Source organism: Sabethes cyaneus, chromosome 3, assembly GCF_943734655.1.
Source record: "Sabethes cyaneus chromosome 3, idSabCyanKW18_F2, whole genome shotgun sequence".
Taxonomy (NCBI): Eukaryota; Metazoa; Arthropoda; class Insecta; order Diptera; family Culicidae; genus Sabethes; species Sabethes cyaneus.
This window is the reverse complement of record NC_071355.1, coordinates 205,697,093-205,715,962: the sequence shown is the minus strand read 5'-3', so window position 1 is coordinate 205,715,962 and position 18,870 is coordinate 205,697,093.

Below are 18,870 nucleotides of genomic sequence, written 5' to 3'. Positions count from 1 at the left end.
TGTTCTCCGCTGAATCGCATCCAAACGAAGCGCCATCAATCTTCTTTTCTTTCTCTCGTGCCTCTATCTATCGTCTCTCGTCCTTTCCCGCGTACAGATACACATTGGTATATGTGGGACAACATCATCCGGTTGAAGTGCAATGAACATACTCCAGTGCACAGGAAGTGGCAGGAAACATTTTTACTTCCAACTGGTAAGCGCGGAATAGGCGACCGAACAACCGACTAAACCACCAACCGCCACCATCATGGTATCAATCATATTTTCCAGTGCACGGAGTGTATGCAAAATTCGAAAACGTGACTGCTCGGTTGCTCACTTCGGTGGCGCTGCATATTTCTTTCCTTTCTTCGACTGGATTGAGATGTGGAAGGAGAAACGCTACTAAGTCTTTGAAATATTGCTTTCCGAAGAGTATCCTTCGACGAACGACGGTGGTGACGACAAAGGATTTTCATCGTACATATATGCGAATGCGAACGACCGAGTTGTGTCGGAGCTAGTAAGCGATGTCTGTTCCATTACTAAGTACTTCCGACGACGAACAAGTGGCTTAAGGTGCTACAGAAGCGCATGGAGAAAGTTTCAGCCGCCGGATAAGATCCAGCAGTCTTCGAAATGATTCGTCACAAATAAATTTGTTTCGTTAGCTAAATTTCAATGAAGTGGATAGCTTTTTTTGTCTCTTAGCCCACTTTTACAAAGTGCTTTGTAGTTACTTTTGATAAAAACTGATCTGGACGAGTTGTCAACAATCATTTGCATGGACTTTAAGCGATAATCGCATTCGTCTTGAGTCTGCAAGTAAAGATAAAACGTTTTATTAGTTCTGTCACTCTTCACACCAAGGGGTAGAGATTGCTCATACAATTGCAGTTATAAATTTTCTCTACCACTGCAAGTAAAACGTATGCAAAACGTTTAAACTTAATTCTCGGCAAAATTTTATTAGTTTTGTCACAAATGTTCGCTGTGATCAAATATACATCTATAGAAAATTGAACTTGCTTTTGCCTTTTAAGAGATAAAATCAGCTGATCTCATTGAAAATAGCGAAGAAGCACACACCGACAATCAAGCAACCAATTTCGGTCCAATATCCGTTGAAATTGCATTCTCGATTGTTCGTTCGTCCCATGATTTAATGGACTTCTTTTTCTCGGTGCACGCCATTGCATCAAAGATTATTATGCATTCAACCACGAAACTTGTGGCTGTGACACGTGGTCACCGGGCGGCCGTTTCTCATTTTTACGGTTTTTCACAGCTTCCATCCGTGCAAATCCATCTACAAGTGTAATTCCGCCTTTTGTTGCTAAAAGTCTGACAACTGACCGTGGAAGAATTTACGAAAATCCAAACAAATTGTGTATTTAAACTCCAACCATTTGTTCTTAGTTCTCATTTGCGACTTCTCATTTAACACTGATTTAACTGGTCACATTAAGTTAAAAAAATCAAGTTTTCCTGTGACAATTTAGCCTTCCGGCGTGAAAAGCACAAAAGCTGTATGGCGTAACCGTACCGTAACATTGTTACTGCGTTTGTCTGCCGTAGCAGCATTCAAGTAGCATTCGTATACTCCAAAAAAAACCTCAGAAAAAGCATCAGCACTGTGGCAGCAAAAACAGCTTGAAACTGCCAGGATAAGCTCGATTCAGTATTATCTGTCCTTATTGTTATTGTTATTTTTACGGTTTGTAATTTCATAAAAGCACATAAATGTAGCAGCAACACGATTTATGGCTCAGTGTGTCCCTTGCCCTTCTGCGTTGTGCGAGTTGGTTTGGCTGCTGCTGCTGCTGCTGATGCTGCTGGAAGGATTCTCCAATCTTTTAATGATTTTTCCATTCTCATGTTTTAGAAGCACGATATGGCGGAATTTTGAGCTAGGATAGCAATTTAGCAATTCAACGTGTCCTAAATTCGGCGCAGCAAGAAAATAATGAACCAAACTGAAATGAGAACTACAACTGGCAAAATCTTGCCCTCAAGGGGCTGATGTTGGCCCAGATTCAATCGTCGCCGGACATCGTTTGCAACAACGCAACGGGCGGCGGCTAGGGCAAGTTGGGCGGGCAGACGTCATACTGTGCTGTCAGGAACGGGCACTCGCTTCTTGGCTCTTCATGAGCACCGTTAGTCAGCATATTTACCATAGTGCACTTTTGCCCCAGTGGGAATGGTCACTGCGTTGTGCTCGTTGGGATTAAAAGTCATGCTGCGAAATTGTGACACAAATTAAACGAGCAATTTTCGGGAGGATTTGTGAAGCGCTGCTGGAAGCAATCATGCCACTAAAATAAAATGATGCGAAATGGCAAGGGCGAAAGCGGCGGCTATCCTCCCGATGGTGATTGTTTATTTACGACGTCGATTTAGTGAAGGGACACAGAAAATAGGTTAAATTTCATTAGTAGATTGACCTCGTCAGCTAAGTGATAAAATACATCGTCACGCCGCAGGGAAATATTGCTAAATGTTCGTTTCTAATTAACTTAAACTGTTTATCTTTGTATCCTTTCGCAGTCGCCATTATCCTCTTTAATTTGTGTTTGCTCTCTCTAGTTTCCATTACTGCTTTAGCATTTTCTTTCCACAAAATTTTGACTTTTACATTTAATCTTTTTCAAGAAATCAATTCTTTTCCGTAGATCATAGAACCGTTCGTTTTCATAGATCTCAAGCGTTAAAAATTTAAATGTTTAAAGCAATGTAAATTGCGTTACTTTCACATTTTACCTCAATAAACTGGGCATGTTACGTAACATCTTCGGCACTATTTCGAATAGATAAACTATTCTTATTTTTAAGTCTCGTCCGCCGTATAGCTTTTTTCCATGTATCATTAAATTTTCTTCTTTTGTTTTTTACTTTCTTTTTCTATTTCTCTTTCTCGTTCCTATTTTCCCCATTCCTCTCTTCTAGTTCCTTTCACATTCTAGTTTTTCTTATCTTTTTCCCGTTATAAATCTTATTTTCATTTTCCTTTTCAGATTTTTCTTCATAACTACTTCTTCTTCTTCTTCAGCATAGAGCCGGGGTGGCTCGTGCTGTTTCAAGCACTCGTCTGCATTCAACTCGGTCTTGGGCTACTCGTCGCCAATTTCCTAGTCCTCTCAGAAGTAGCAAATCGCTTTCGGCTGTTACCGTTGCGTAGCTCTTACCCCACAATGCCCATGCAGGAAAGTGCATACAAGGGAACCAGCAGAGTAGCGTTAATAAAATAAATATGTTTGTATTGTTTGTTAGTTGTAGTTTGGGCATGCGTTTATTTGTTTGTTTATTATTATTATTGTTAAAAATTGTTATTGTTAAAGCCTAAAATGTATATATTATTAAAAATTGTCAGAGCCTAAAATGAATTAAAATAAATATAAATATAGGGACAAAACAGATTAAAATACTTCAGTGTTCGATAACGTTAAAATGATATGTACTAAAAATAAACATAACCCACACCCCGATCGATGAAGTGCACGAAAGTTGCTGCACAATGCACCGCACGAAAATCGCTGCACAATGCACTGCTGCAAGGTGAAGAGGAAGTGGATGTTGGTGGAAGAGAAGCTGAAGAGTTCGAGAAGTTCTTCTTGATCAAACCGTCGACGTGTGAAGACACTAAAAACTACGAGATTAAAGTGAAAAATTAGAAGTAAAAATCAAAGTCAAGACTTAAAAGTTTTAAGTCGTAGTGACAATTAATCTGGCTAAAAGCCACTAGCTTACTTGAGAAGTGCATTAAAAAGTAAGCCGCACTAAAAGGACGAGTCAGGTATCTACCACGAGAAATTAATGAAGCATCATTGGACATATTGGAGCATAAACCTAACCTCAAGCTTCTCTCCCCGAAACTCCACCAGGACCCGTTAATATCCGGCTGAATTCCCGTCGATTTTCCGGGCAACAGCCATCCCAACCGCATCAACGGTTGCATCGCAGCCTTCGAGGTCGTAGACGTCCAGCAGGAGCTACGACGGGCTGCGATTCGAGCGACACGGTGTCGCAATCAGGACGGGCAGCAGAGCAGCAGTACCGCCAGCGGTGAGCAGCAGCGACGACGACCACGTGAATCGGATTTTGTTCCGGAATTGTACCGTGAGTGGGTTTAATAAACATCAACTAAAGAGTTATTCCGTTGTTTGCTTGATTCCGAAGTAGGCCCGGAGCCGACCCTGAGGACCTTAGAGTCGCTCACGGCCGACTGGGAGACAAAAGAGGTCTTGGGAACCCAACCCCAAAGAGTCCCCAGTGGTTCGACCAGGGACTAGGGGCTTTGGCAAAAGCCCTTCAGGCTGAGCAGAAACAATTGAGCAGTAACACGGCCTGGTCGAGCCATCGTGCACGTTGGGCCCCCTATACCCGGTTACCATCCTTACGACGTGTACGGCACACCGTAGCCTGTTAACTTTCGCTATTTGTACGATAGGAGTCTCCCCAAGCAGTGCCTTAGCTCGTGATTTATACGCCTCCGCCACTCTCCGCTTTCAGTTTGTACTCCGCCAAATATCGTCCGCAGCACTTTCCGCTAGAACACGGCAAGGGCGTGTATGTCCTCTGTGAGCAGCGTCACGGCTTCAAGTCCATAAAGAACTACCGGTCTAATAAAGGTTTTGTACATTTTAGATTTAAGCGGCGGCTTAAAGCTTCCTGATCGTAGCGTTTTACGAAGGGCAAAGTAGGCCCGATTTCCCGCTTGGATGCGCCGCTGGATCTCCTTACTAGTGTTGTTGTCCGCGGTCACCAGCGATCCCAAATACACGAACTCCTCTACCTTTTTAGTTCGTCGCCGTCAACGGTTACCATCCGTGGGAGACGCGCGTTTGTTTTCTTTGAGCCTCTTCCTTTCATGTATTTGATCTTCGACGCATTTATTTGTAGCCCAATTCTCCAAGACTCCGCTTTCAGTCTGGCGTAGATTGCTTCCACGGTCGCAAAGTTTCTGGCTATGATATTGAAGTCATCTGCAAAGCCTAAAAGTTGACTACCCATGGTAAAAATCGTGCTGATGCCCGCTAGTCAGATCACCCCCTCAGGAGCGATGTTGAACAGTATGCAGGATAAACCGTCACCTTGTCTCAACCCTCGCCGCGTCTCGAGAGTTTCCCAGAGATGCGTACGAAACACATCACTCGATCCAATGTAGCTCTGATCAGTCGCGTCAGTTTGTCCGGAAAACCGTGTTCGCGCATTATCTGCCATAGCTTGTCTCGATCGACTGTATCGTATGCTGCTTTGAAATCAATAAAGATGTACTGCGTGGACACGTTGTTTCTGCAGGATCTGTCGGATAGTAAAAATTTGGTCCGTAGTTGCGCGAGCCCGCATGAAACCCGCCTGATAATTCCCTGCGAAACCTTGTGCTATCGGTGACACCCGGCGTAACAGGATCTGGGAGAGTACCTTGTACGAGGCGTTTACCAACGTAATACCACGATAGTTGCAGCAGTCTAACTGATAACTGTTTTTGTGGATGGGACAAATCACTCCTTCTATCCATTCTTCCGGTAGCTTTTGCTCCTCCCAAATCCTCGAAATAACCCAGTGTAAGCCTTTGCTAGCATTTCTCCACCATGTTTATAAAGCTCTGCCGGTAGGCAGTCCTTCCCAGCAGCTTTATTGGTCTTCAGCAGCCCGATTTCTCGTTTGACCTCTTGGAGATCAGGTGCTAGGACATTACTATCTTCCATGGGCGCTCCTAGGTTAATTTCCGTTCCGCCTTCTTCTGCGACTTCGCCATTGAGGTGTTCATCGAAGAACTGCTTCCATCTGTCGACCACCTCGCGCTCGTTTGTGATTAGATTCCTTCCTTCGTCCCTACTCTTGTCAGGTTTCGGTGTGTAGCCCTTCCAAGTTTGGTTCACCTTCTCATAAAACTTGTGCGTGTCATTAGCTCGGAATAGTTGCTCTAATTCTTCACGATATCTGTCCTCCTTTTGGCGCTTTTTCCTCCTCAGGAACGTGGTCGTCGGTATTTGGCCAGGTTCTCTCTATTGGCAATACTTAGATAATTTTTCCAAGCAGTTTTCCCCTCCACCGCTTGTTGGCATTCCCCACCAAACCAATCATTTTGTGTACTACGAGGTTGAATATCTAGTGCCGCGGTAGCGGCCTCTCCGATGGCCCAGCGTATTCTGCCCTAACCGTCTTCGAGGTTTGAAGCACCTAACTCTTTGGAAGAAGGCAGTGCCTCATTCAGTATTCGCGCGTAGTTCTCGGCAGCTTGCGGGTTTTCTAGCTGCCTGATGTTCAGTCGAGGAGGGCGGCTTTGATGTGACGTACGTTCGTGATGTTAGAGAAAAACCGGCCCTCTGTGAGAAGGTGGTCAGTTTGGTTCATTGTACGTTGGTCAGGTGATCTCTAGGTGACTTTGTGGATATCCTTGCGCGGGAAAAAGGTGCTTTGGATCACCAGGCCTCGGGAAGCTGCGAAGTTTATACATCTTTGGCCGTTATCGTTAGTGTCGGTGTGCAGGCTATGGGGTCCTACCATCGGTCTATACATTTCTTCCCTACCGACCTGGGGATATAAACCCCCGATGACGATCTTGATGTCCCGTGGCGAGCAGCTGTCGTACGTTGCTTCTAGCCTTGCGTAGAACGCTTCTTTCTCATCGTCGGGTCTATCTTCGTGCGGGCAGTGCACGTTAATGATGCTATAATTGACGAATCGGACCTTTATCCTCAATACACACATTCACTCGTTGATCGCCTTCCAATCTATCACGCGATCCTGCATTCCGCCCAACACTACAAAGCCCGTGCCAAGTTCGTTGGTAGTGCCATCGCTCTAGTAAAACTTCATAGCTACTTACCACTGATAAAATTTCTTTTTTAATCTCTTTCGAGTGTCTTCTCTCACTTAGCTTTATTATTATTTTATCCTAGATATCTTTGCCATTTTTTGACCTTGACTGTTGACTTATTTTTCTATCTGTTGACGGAGAATCCGTCCTTCCCCCGATGACTTCTTTCGCCCGTGGGTGACAAACGGTTCACGGCCAACGACGAACAGCCCTTCCTTCCTTACACTAGTGATAACGACGACACGAGCAGTTAAGGCTTCTCGAATTCGAAAAAGAATACACAGTTGCATTTCTCACTGCTTGACGGGCCATAGTTTAAATAAGCTTTTCGCTGCAAAGCTATAAAGCATATAGCTTGCTCTGGTAAAAAGCTAAATCAGTCCACCATATTTGTTAACTTGAAAATATATCCCTGAGCAGATTTTATTTAAGTTTACTATCAGATCATATCCTGATCGATTGGTTTATAGTGACCGTAATAAAATATCTCATAGAATAAATAATACATTTATGCTGTTAAGATCGATTGAGCTACATATATTGTATTGCGGATTTTCGGCTTTCCAGTCAGTTTTATATTGAAAACGGCTTTTTTATACTGCTTGACGTTTCGGCCTTTGGTTTTGGTCTTTTTCAAAGGTAATATGGTTACATTTTCTTGTCTAACAGTTAATTGCCAACCAATCGTTGTCCCTAAACCAATGCTTTTGGAGCTGTTAAAATTTGAACTTCCTTCCGTTGGCAATCAACGATTAGACAAGAAAACGTAACCATATTACCTTTGAAAAGGCCAAAACCAAAGGCCGAAACGTCAGGCAGTATAAAAAAACCGTTTTCAATATAAAACTGACTGGAAAGCCGAAAATCCGCAATACAATAAATAATACATTTTTAACAGCCTCCGATGGCTTGCAGCATATGTGCATTAAATTTTATTGTGCATCATATCAATGATAGGTGGATAAAATTACCGCACTATATTGCAATTTTCAAACAATGGGTTTTTTAACAAAATAAATATATTCAGTTAGTCAATTTTAATTTCTAGCAAAGTTTTTTTTATGCGAGGCCATATTGCCATATTATAATATTCTATTTTAGCTCGTCAACATAAATTCATCAAAGCAAACTGTTTTACAGAAAGAAAGTTATTACCAATCGGTTTTCCTATCACAGGAAGCAACTAAAGACATATTCCAGCGTTACGGGACACTATGCCTATCGCGCAAATCAGTTCCTTTTGAACCAAATCCCTGGCATACAACTGAAAAGTAAAGTCTCCTTTAGTCACCAATTTTACAAGCTATTTGTTAAAACTTTGGTGAAACAAAAGCCAATTTACACAGTAAAAATGGTAGCTAATTGTGTCCAGTAACGCTGGAATGTGCCTAAAATGATTCTGCCAGAAATTGAGATTGACTAACTGAATATGTTTATTTTGTTAAAATAACCAGTTTTGAATATTACAAAATTTTGATGGCGCGTTAATTTTATACACCTATCATATCAATTTGCCCAGATAAAATTTAATGCGAATATACTACAAACCAACGAAGTATGCTAACATTTATTAATTATTAGCTGACCCGACAAACTTCGTATTGCCACAAATTAAACCTTTGTCACAATCTTGAGTTTTGCAAGTTTCTGGGGAGTTCATGGGTGTTTTAATATAAAAATTTTCCTCACAGTAAAGTAGAAAACAACTCCCTTCATTGCTTAGCCTGATGAAATAAAGCGGATAGCATTTAAATATTCGCCATCATTACAAACCATTTCGCCGAATACCATTTTGCGGAACACCAATTCTCGGCTGACCATAACGCGGAATATAGAGTTTCGCAGAATACCATTTCGCGAAATACCTTACGCGGGATGTACCATTTCACGGAAAATATTTTCGTAGAAAGTACCATTTCGCAGGCTGACCCAACTGAAGGAATGTAATAGAGGTCAGTAGATCTAGGAAAATAAATAAACCTAGATAGAGGCGATCTCTACGGGGACTGCCCCCCGCAACAACCGGCGCTTCGGACGGCAGGTCGCCAGCAACATTCGCGGCCTATGGCCGTCTCGCGCTGAATTATCTAATGTTACTATGGATAGTTTTTGGTGGTCTTGTTATTGATTAATGTTTTATGAAAGAGTCTAAAATTTCTCGAGTTCGATTAGTTTTTGAGTTACGCAGTTACGAGTTTCTGTTTTATTCGTATGAGAGTCCTTATCCCCCTACCACAGGGGTGAGGGATCTCGAAACATCATTAAAAAATCCTGCCTCCAAAATCCCCCACATGCCAAATTTTGTTCCATTTGCTTGATTACTTCTCGAGTTATGAGGAAATTTGTATTTAATTTGTATGGGAGCCCCCCCTCCTAAAAGGGATAGGAGTCGTAATTCATCACAGAAAAAATTCATGCCTCCAAAAACACCCACATGCCAAATATGGTTCCATTTGATTAATTAATTCTCGAGTTATGAGGAAATTTGTATTTCATTTGTATAGGACCCCCTCCTCCTAAAGTAGGGATAGGTTTCAATTCACCATAGAAAAAATTCTGGTCTCCAAAAACACCCACATGTCACATTTGGTTCCGTTTACTTGATTAGTTCTCGAGTTATGAGGAAATTTGTATTTCATTTGTATGGGAGCCCCCTCTCCTAAAAAGGTAAGGGGTCTCAATTCATCATAGAAAAAATTCATGCCTCCAAAAACACCCACATGCCAAATATGGTTTCAATTGACTAATTAGTTCTCGAGTTATGAGGAAATTTATATTTCATTTGTATAGGAGCCCCCCTCCTAAAGTGGGGAGGGGTCTCAATTCACAAAAGAAAAAATTCTTGTCCCCAAAAAAACCACATCTAAAATTTTGTTCCATTTGCTTGATTAGTTCTCGAGTTATTGCAGAAATTTGTGTTTCATTTGTATGGGAACCTCCCCTCTTAGTGGGGAGAGGGGTCTCTAACCATCATAAGAACCTTTCCTGGTCCCAAAAACGCCTATATGTAAATTTTCACGCCGATCGGTTCAGTTGTTTTCAGTTCTATAAGGAACATTCGGGCAGACAGACAGAAATCCATTTTTATAGGTATAGATTTGTATGGGAGCCCCGCCTCTTAGTGGGGGAGGGATCTCTAACCATCATAAGAACCTTCCCTGGCACCAAAAACCCCTACATGCAAATTTTCATTCCGTCCGGTTCAGTAGTTTTCGATTCTATAAGGAACATGGGACAGACAGAAATCCATTTTTATAGGCATAGATTTCTATGGGAGCCCCCCACTTTCAGTGGGGGGAGGGGTCTTTTGCCATCGAGAGAACCTTCGCTGACCCCAATAACCCCTACATGCAAATTTTCACGTCGATCCGTTCAGTAGTTTTCGATTCTATAAAGAATATAGGGACAGACAGACAGACAGACAGAAATCCATTTTTATAGGTATAGATTTTGTGGGATGTTTTATTAGAGTCGCTATAAACCAAATCGATCAGTAAAACTTTAACTTTTCTGCTCACAGATGCTCAAGTTAACAAAGTTGGCGAACTGATGTAGCTTTTCACCAGAACAAGCTGTATACTTTAAAGCTTTGTAACGAAAAGCTTCGCTAAATAATGGCGGTAATTGTCAAACAGCGAAAAGCATAATCGGTTTTATTGTTGCTTTCAGCAGAGTGTGATAAGACTAGTCCAGCTTATGACCTAATTCTTATAGATGTTATGAAAACCTTCTGAAGAGTGGGCCACTTAGTCGGAAGCCAGTTTTATAGCGGTCATCAGGAAGTTCTGGTGGAACTCATAGTTTTATTAGTGGTTTTATGCAATTGGTCATAAAAACCACTATTGGAACGTATTAAAACTTAAAATTGTTACTTGGAATGTCATCGCGTATCAAGGTATATGAATTCCTGCACTACTTCATATCGTTCCCCATCTAGCTCCACCTCAGCACCAATACCAGTTGGAATCCTACGTAGCCTGCCAGTAGACTTGGAATGCTCTTTTCGTTTCGATTTTGCTTATGTGTGCAGTAATCAAAATAGCAAAATTGAAGCGAAAAGAGCTTACTACGCCTGCCTACCAGTAACCATGTACTTCGTTTAGGCGGCGTTAATGCAAATGCAGAACTAAGAAACCAAGACCGTATTGTTCTACAAAACTATATAGGTCCTGCGTGTAATAAACATTAGCTGTAACTGTAACCCTTTTCATCCAACAGCCCTTTAGTCGACCTAGGCCAAAGGTGAAACTAGCGTGGTCACCAAATTCATGGCTTCATCGTTTAAAACGTTGGAAATCTGCTGCGCTGAAGAAGTAGTTGCGCAATACAGCTCAACTGATGAGGATGGTTTTGTCCTGGTCGTTTAGTTAACTCAAATTTGAGGGAGTTTAGCTCATTTTGTCTATACCATATGGAAAAGGTAGAGCATAAGTTGACACGGTATATATCGACATCAAAGCAGCGTTCGATCACGTTGGCCACACTTTACTGTTAGTCAAATTAGAGCATCTCGGTGCGTCTACACTGATAATAAAACTTGGTTTATAGTACGAAAACGAACGTTTGCTTTACGAATTCTTTCATCGTTTTCAACCACGAAGTAGATTCGTAAAATCAATCCTGAATGTTTTGTACATAGTAACAAAGCTATATTCGTATGAATTATTGCATTTTACAAAATGGTTCGTAGATTTTACGAATGCACGAAAAGGCCGTCGATAAAAATAATACTAGATTTCACTATTTTCCGATAGGTGTCAGTATGCTACATTACCGACACCTATCGAAAAATAGCGAAATCTTATATAGCGAAATAGAGAATACTTAGTCGTGCGATTTCCGGAGTACGTCAAGCGTTGCTCAGCGTAGCAACGTTGCCACCCTGCTGATCGACATGTTCCATGATTGGTGTGTATACCACGGGCTCGGCTTCAGCGTTGCCAAGTGTTCCGTAATCAGTTACAGTCGAAAGAAGGCTATATCTCTATACAGATATTCCATAAGCAGCCAGAATATTTTGAACGCGTAACAGTCGTCAAGGTTGATCAATCTTGGTGTTCTAATGAATATTTAACTTACATTCTTGCGATACATACTGCCTGAGAGCTTAGTGTTACGCATTTGAACGCTCATTATTGGAAACGGCAGCAGTTATTTGGAGCCCTTATACTGGCCTTTGGATTGCAATGAATCGAATCTATACAGAAAAGGTTCATCAGGTACGCGCTTCGTCTTCGTCTTCTTCTTCTTCTTCTTCAGCATAGAGCCGGGGTGGCTCGTACTGTTTCAAGCACTCGTCTCCATTCAACTCGGTCTTGGACCACTCGTCGCCAATTTCCTAGTCGTCTCAGAAGTCGCAAATCGCTTTCGACCTGGTCGAGCCATAGTGCACGTCGGGCCCCCCTGTTCCTGGTGCCGGTGCGGTTGTTGAAGAGGACTATTTTCGTCGCACTGTCGTCCGGCATCCTTACGACGTGTCCGGCCCACTGTAACCTGCTAACTTTCACTATATGTACGATGGGAGTCCTCCCAAGCAGTGCCTGTAGCTCGTGATTCATACGCCTCCGCCACTCTCCGCTTTCAGTTTGTACTCCTCCAAATATCGTCCGCAGCACTTTCCGCTCAAACACGGCAAGGGCGCGTATGTCCTCCGTAAGCAGCGTCACGGCTTCAAGTCCATAAAGAAATACCGGTCTAATAATGGTTTTGTACATTGTTAGCTTCGTACGGCGGTGTATGCTTCCTGATCGTAGCGTTTTACGAAGGGCAAAGTAGGCCCGATTTCCCGCTTGGATGCGCCGCTGGATCTCCTTACTAGTGTTGTTGTCCGCGGTTACCAGCGATCCCAAATACACGAGCTTTTCTACCACTTCTAGTTCGTCGCCTTTGAGCCTCTTCCTTTCATGTATTTGGTCTTCGACGCATTTATTTTTAGCCCAATTCTCCTAGACTCCGCTTTCAGTCTGGCGTAGATTGCCTCCGCCGTCGCAGTTCCTGGCAATGATATCGAAGTCATCTGCAAAGCCTAGAAGTTGGCTACTCTTGGTAAAAATCGTGCCTTTTGTTTCGATGCCCGCTCGTCGGATCACCCTCTCAAGAGCGATGTTGAATAGCATGCAGGATAAACCGTCACCTTGTCTCAACCCTCGTCGCGTCTCGATGGGACTCGAGAGTGTCCCAGAGATGCGTACGAAACACATCACTCGATCCAATCAGTCTGATCAGTCGCATCAGTTTGTTCGGAAAACCGTATTCGTGCATTATCTGCCATAGCTTGATCGACTGTATCGTATGCTGCTTTGAAATCAATAAAGATGTGATGCGTGGGCACGTTGTACTCCCGACATTTCTGCCAGATCTGTCGGATAGTAAAAATTTGGTCCGTAGTTGCGCGAGCCCCCATGAAACCCGCCTGATAATTCCCTACGAAACCCTGTGCTATCGGTGACAGCCGGCGTAACAGGATCTGGGAGAGTACCTTGTAGGCGGCATTTACCACGGCAGCGGCAGCGTAATACCACGCTTACGCGCTTCTAGATCTGTCATCAGACAGAGTTACAGATCGACCACGTTTTAATCCACTGTCGGCACTTCTCAGTCATCATTGACGTCAGATCGTCATCCAAACGCTAACGTCAGATCATCATGCAAACGCTAACGTTGACTTGGACCACTACCTAGTGATAGTTATGATGCGACCAAAACTCTCCGTTGTGAACAACATTCCACCAGCCTCGGTTAAATCTCGTACGGCAGAAGCAGCCAGACGTCGCCGCGAACTACGTGCACTCATTCGAAGTTGCGCTGCCGGCAGAGGACGAGCTGGATGAAGCCCTTCTCGAGGACTATTGGAACTCCATCAGACCAGCCATTAGCAGTGTAGAGAGTATGTGGCACGGAATCAACGAAACGATTGGTTCGACGATCAATACAGGAGGGTGATGGGCGAGGAGAACGCTGCGTGGGCGGTCAAGATGCGCAGTGTCACACGTTAAAACGTAGAAAGACATAAACAGAAGAAGATGCAGCGAACGAAAACTTTCGGGAGAAAAAGCGCTACCTGGAAGAGCAGTTGTATGCAGAGTTGGAGCGGCTACATAGTTCTAAGAGAACGCGAAAGTTCTACCAGAAACTGAACGGATGCCGCGAACCGAAATATGTCGGGATAAGTATTTTGAAGGACGATCGTGAAGTGACCGAAAGGTGGAAGCATGTCGACGAGGAAAGCAATTTTGACGGAAGTAGAGGTGCCAGCTCCAACGATAGACGAAACCAAGAAAGCCATCATGGAGTTAAAGCACAGTAAATTGGATGAGAAAAGTGGCATCGAAGCGGAACTTATTAAATCAGAATGGGATCAGAAAAGCTGATCACTTGTCTGCACCGGTTAATTGTTAGGATTTGGGAGACAGAACAGTTACCAGAAGAATGGAATGTTGGGGTTATATGCCCGATCTACGAAAAGCGAGCGTTCACCGTTCTCAAAATCATTTCCCGCCGTCTATCATCAATTGTGAACAACGGATCAAATATTTGCATTGCGGCCGATTCTTCAAAAGGACCGTGAATACAGAGTTTCAACGCACCATTTGTTCGTTGACTTCAAAGCCGCATATGATACCATCGACCAAAAAGAGCTATGGAAAATCATGGTCGAGAATAGCTTCTCCAGGAAGGTAATCAAACTGATTCGATCTACGATGAATGGTACACAGTGCTGTGTTCGGATTTCGGGTGGATTGTCGTGTTCATTCGAATCACACCGAGGGCTTCTTCAAGGTGATGGTCTCTCATGCCTGCTGTTCAACAACGTGTTATGAACCGAGCAGTGAAGCAGTCGGAGAATAGTTACCCACAACCAAGTTACTCTGGAGAAACCTTGTTCGACATGCCTTGTCGTAGGATGGCAAGCCACTTGAGTAAATCAAGTAAGATTCAATTTTAGACTTAAAGTTTTAGACGTGGACACGACTTTGACCAGGCGACATCATTTTCAAATATACAAATAAATGAGAGGTCTGTAAATTAATCCAATCTTAAATTACTTGACTGCGATTGGTCTTGATTCTACTAAGATTCGAACCCAAGACAATTCCCTCATTAATTCAGACTTTGTATCCCTGCGACAAAGGAGCTTCTCAGTCATAAATTTAACATTACTAGTCACAGTTAGCTGATTTATATTTTACTTAGGCTCTAGAAAAATGCAATGAGTTATAAAACTGCTGAGGACAATAAGAATACCAATGATGAACCAATGAAGAATAACGAAACAGTAATTAACAGTTTTCATTGTAATAAATACATTAAAAATCTGTTATCATTAGCATAACCATTACATATACTATCTATCATCACTGTGAGCAAGACATAATTTATTCATCTTTGAACTAGACAGTTTTTCAACTACTTTACCAATGTCGACAGGCTGTCTGCAACGTTTTCCCTTCGAAAACCACAGCAAATAATTTGCTAGCTGCGGTTGAGCGAAATCCAGTTTTGACAATCCTTCGTGACAATAATCGTTTCTTGGGATTTTTTTTGTTCCTCTCGACCTAACGTTCTTTTCATGTTTAACGTTTTTTTTTCACCGTTATTCAAATTGCGCAAAAAAAAATGCAAATCTAAAAATTTATACGATGAAGGCAATTTGCCGTGAAAGTTGCGCTCCTGTTTTCATCTTTCGTCGTCGTACAAAACGGATGTACGAACGAATGGATGGATTCTGAGTCGGTGCCGCCGCCGGTATAGGGACTTGTTTCGGATCCCCTTTGTGGTTGTGGCCCGTTCTGTGCGCTGCAGACAGACGAAATGATTTGCCGAGTGAAAATATGGAAATTGATAATCATATTTCGAAATATGTATAATGGTTGCCAAATTAACCAAACTCATTTGCATTTGTAACAATGATGGCACGGAAGCCGGAACAAGAATCCACCGCAAGAGTGTTAATAAAATGTAAATGAAGAAACTTGAGCTGCAAACATTTTCAATAACTCACAGCAGCGGCGGTATCTCATCGTGTAAGAAGATACACAGTAATAATTAATACATACATAATGGCCTAAAATGTTCAAGTTGTTGACTTTGTGGCTAAATTTTAAACTTAATTAAACTATGGACCATTTCATTTCAATGTGATTTCTTCGGACATATTCAGCAAGTCGCCATCCGGACCGGCGAAGATTGGCGTTTTTTATTGGCGTAGGAATCCTCAACTTTACGACCAGTACGCCCAGTGACGGTCGTTTTATCGGCTTGGCAGCTCGTAGTCAGCACTTTTGACACCACGCTCTCCGGCCAGTTGTCACCTAGCGCATTGATATGGACTTTATATGTACATGTACATGCACAGCACAGCCGGTCGGTCGCTCCTTGGTCTGCTGATTTGGCACGCTACGGACACGGTCGATCACAAAAAGGACTTTATTTGATTATTTGCCCAAATATTTGTGGTGCTCTGTGAAACTGTGCAGGCTCTGCTGGCTCGGCTGGCTGGCAGAAATTTTATTGCCGCCATATCCGCGTTCGCTTGTACCAAACGGCTCTATCAAATCGAGAGAAATCCACAATATTTGACAGTCAGTCATCTAGTTTTATTTGGCCGATATGTACCGATGGAAACGCTGTTGAGTTTTCTACTAATGCTAATCGTAGTACGATCTATTTGAGATTGAACAGGCTAGGTACGGCGCCGGGGCCTTCAAGCTATTCGAGGAAGTGAGCTTGCAAAATTAATCACATAGAATGGTAATAAAAATATTGTGAATAGTATCGATAGGTCATTTTGCCTATTCCTGCTAATCGTAAAGTTGGCTACAAAACTAGAGGGAAAATCTAAATGAGTTACTATTCGAGCTACGCGATGCTAGCTTGTTGCTCAGAAGTTATTAATAGAATTGTCATTAAACATAAGTATTTGTTACAACTAATTTTAATTACTGGCGTGCCCAGGATGGAGCACGTTGGGCCACGTGCCCCATTTTATTGGTATAATTTGATGTAAAACAAAATAATTTGAATTTAATCGGTCGATAAGGTTCAAATCCCGCCTAGACAGTCAATTGTTTTTTAAAGTTTGCATATCATTTTTCCCATTTCTTCCAATGTTCTTTCTTTACAAAAACACATTTTCTCATAAGAAGTAACTAAGGACTGACTAAGAAGGGATTCAAACTTTTATCAGAACATTCTTCTTACCCGAGAAATACACATTTTGTGTTTTAGTTGCCTGGATAATTTTCAGGTTGAAATTTGTTTTTCTTTTGTATGAGAGCCTCCCCTTACAGAGAGGGGAGTGGTCTCGAACCACCATAGAACATGTCTTACCTTCAAAAAACTCTACTCTCTACTCTTGACTTATGCAGAAATTTCTGTGTAATTTGTATAAGAGGCCCCCCCTAATAAAGGATTAGTTCTCGAGTAAAGCAGAATTTTCCGTTTCATTTGTATGAGAGCCCCCCGCCCCCTTCTAGAGGAGAGGGGTTTCGAACCATCATAAGAACCTTAGCACCCTTCTCCACCTAAGAGCCCGGCCCCAAAAACCTTTGCATACCAATTTTCACGCCGATCAGCTCAGTAATTGTCGAGTCTGCAAGGGTCAGACAGACAGACAGACAGACAGACAGACAGACAGACAGACAGACAGACAGACAGACAGACAGACAGACAGACAGACAGACAGACAGACAGACAGACAGACAGACAGACAGACAGACAGACAGACAGACAGACAGACAGACAGACAGACAGACAGACAGACAGACAGACAGACAGACAGACAGACAGACAGACAGACAGACAGACAGACAGACAGACAGACAGACAGACAGACAGACAGACAGACAGACAGACAGACAGACAGACAGACAGACAGACAGACAGACAGACAGACAGACAGACAGACAGACAGACAGACAGACAGACAGACAGACAGACAGACAGACAGACAGACAGACAGACAGACAGACAGACAGACAGACAGACAGACAGACAGACAGACAGACAGACAGACAGACAGACAGACAGACAGACAGACAGACAGACAGACAGACAGACAGACAGACAGACAGACAGACAGACAGACAGACAGACAGACAGACAGACAGACAGACAGACAGACAGACAGACAGACAGACAGACAGACAGACAGACAGACAGACAGACAGACAGACAGACAGACAGACAGACAGACAGACAGACAGACAGACAGACAGACAGACAGACAGACAGACAGACAGACAGACAGACAGACAGACAGACAGACAGACAGACAGACAGACAGACAGACAGACAGACAGACAGACAGACAGACAGACAGACAGACAGACAGACAGACAGACAGACAGACAGACAGACAGACAGACAGACAGACAGACAGACAGACAGACAGACAGACAGACAGACAGACAGACAGACAGACAGACAGACAGACAGACAGACAGACAGACAGACAGACAGACAGACAGACAGACAGACAGACAGACAGACAGACAGACAGACAGACAGACAGACAGACAGACAGACAGACAGACAGACAGACAGACAGACAGACAGACAGACAGACAGACAGACAGACAGACAGACAGACAGACAGACAGACAGACAGACAGACAGACAGACAGACAGACAGACAGACAGACAGACAGACAGACAGACAGACAGACAGACAGACAGACAGACAGACAGACAGACAGACAGACAGACAGACAGACAGACAGACAGACAGACAGACAGACAGACAGACAGACAGACAGACAGACAGACAGACAGACAGACAGACAGACAGACAGACAGACAGACAGACAGACAGACAGACAGACAGACAGACAGACAGACAGACAGACAGACAGACAGACAGACAGACAGACAGACAGACAGACAGACAGACAGACAGACAGACAGACAGACAGACAGACAGACAGACAGACAGACAGACAGACAGACAGACAGACAGACAGACAGACAGACAGACAGACAGACAGACAGACAGACAGACAGACAGACAGACAGACAGACAGACAGACAGACAGACAGACAGACAGACAGACAGACAGACAGAC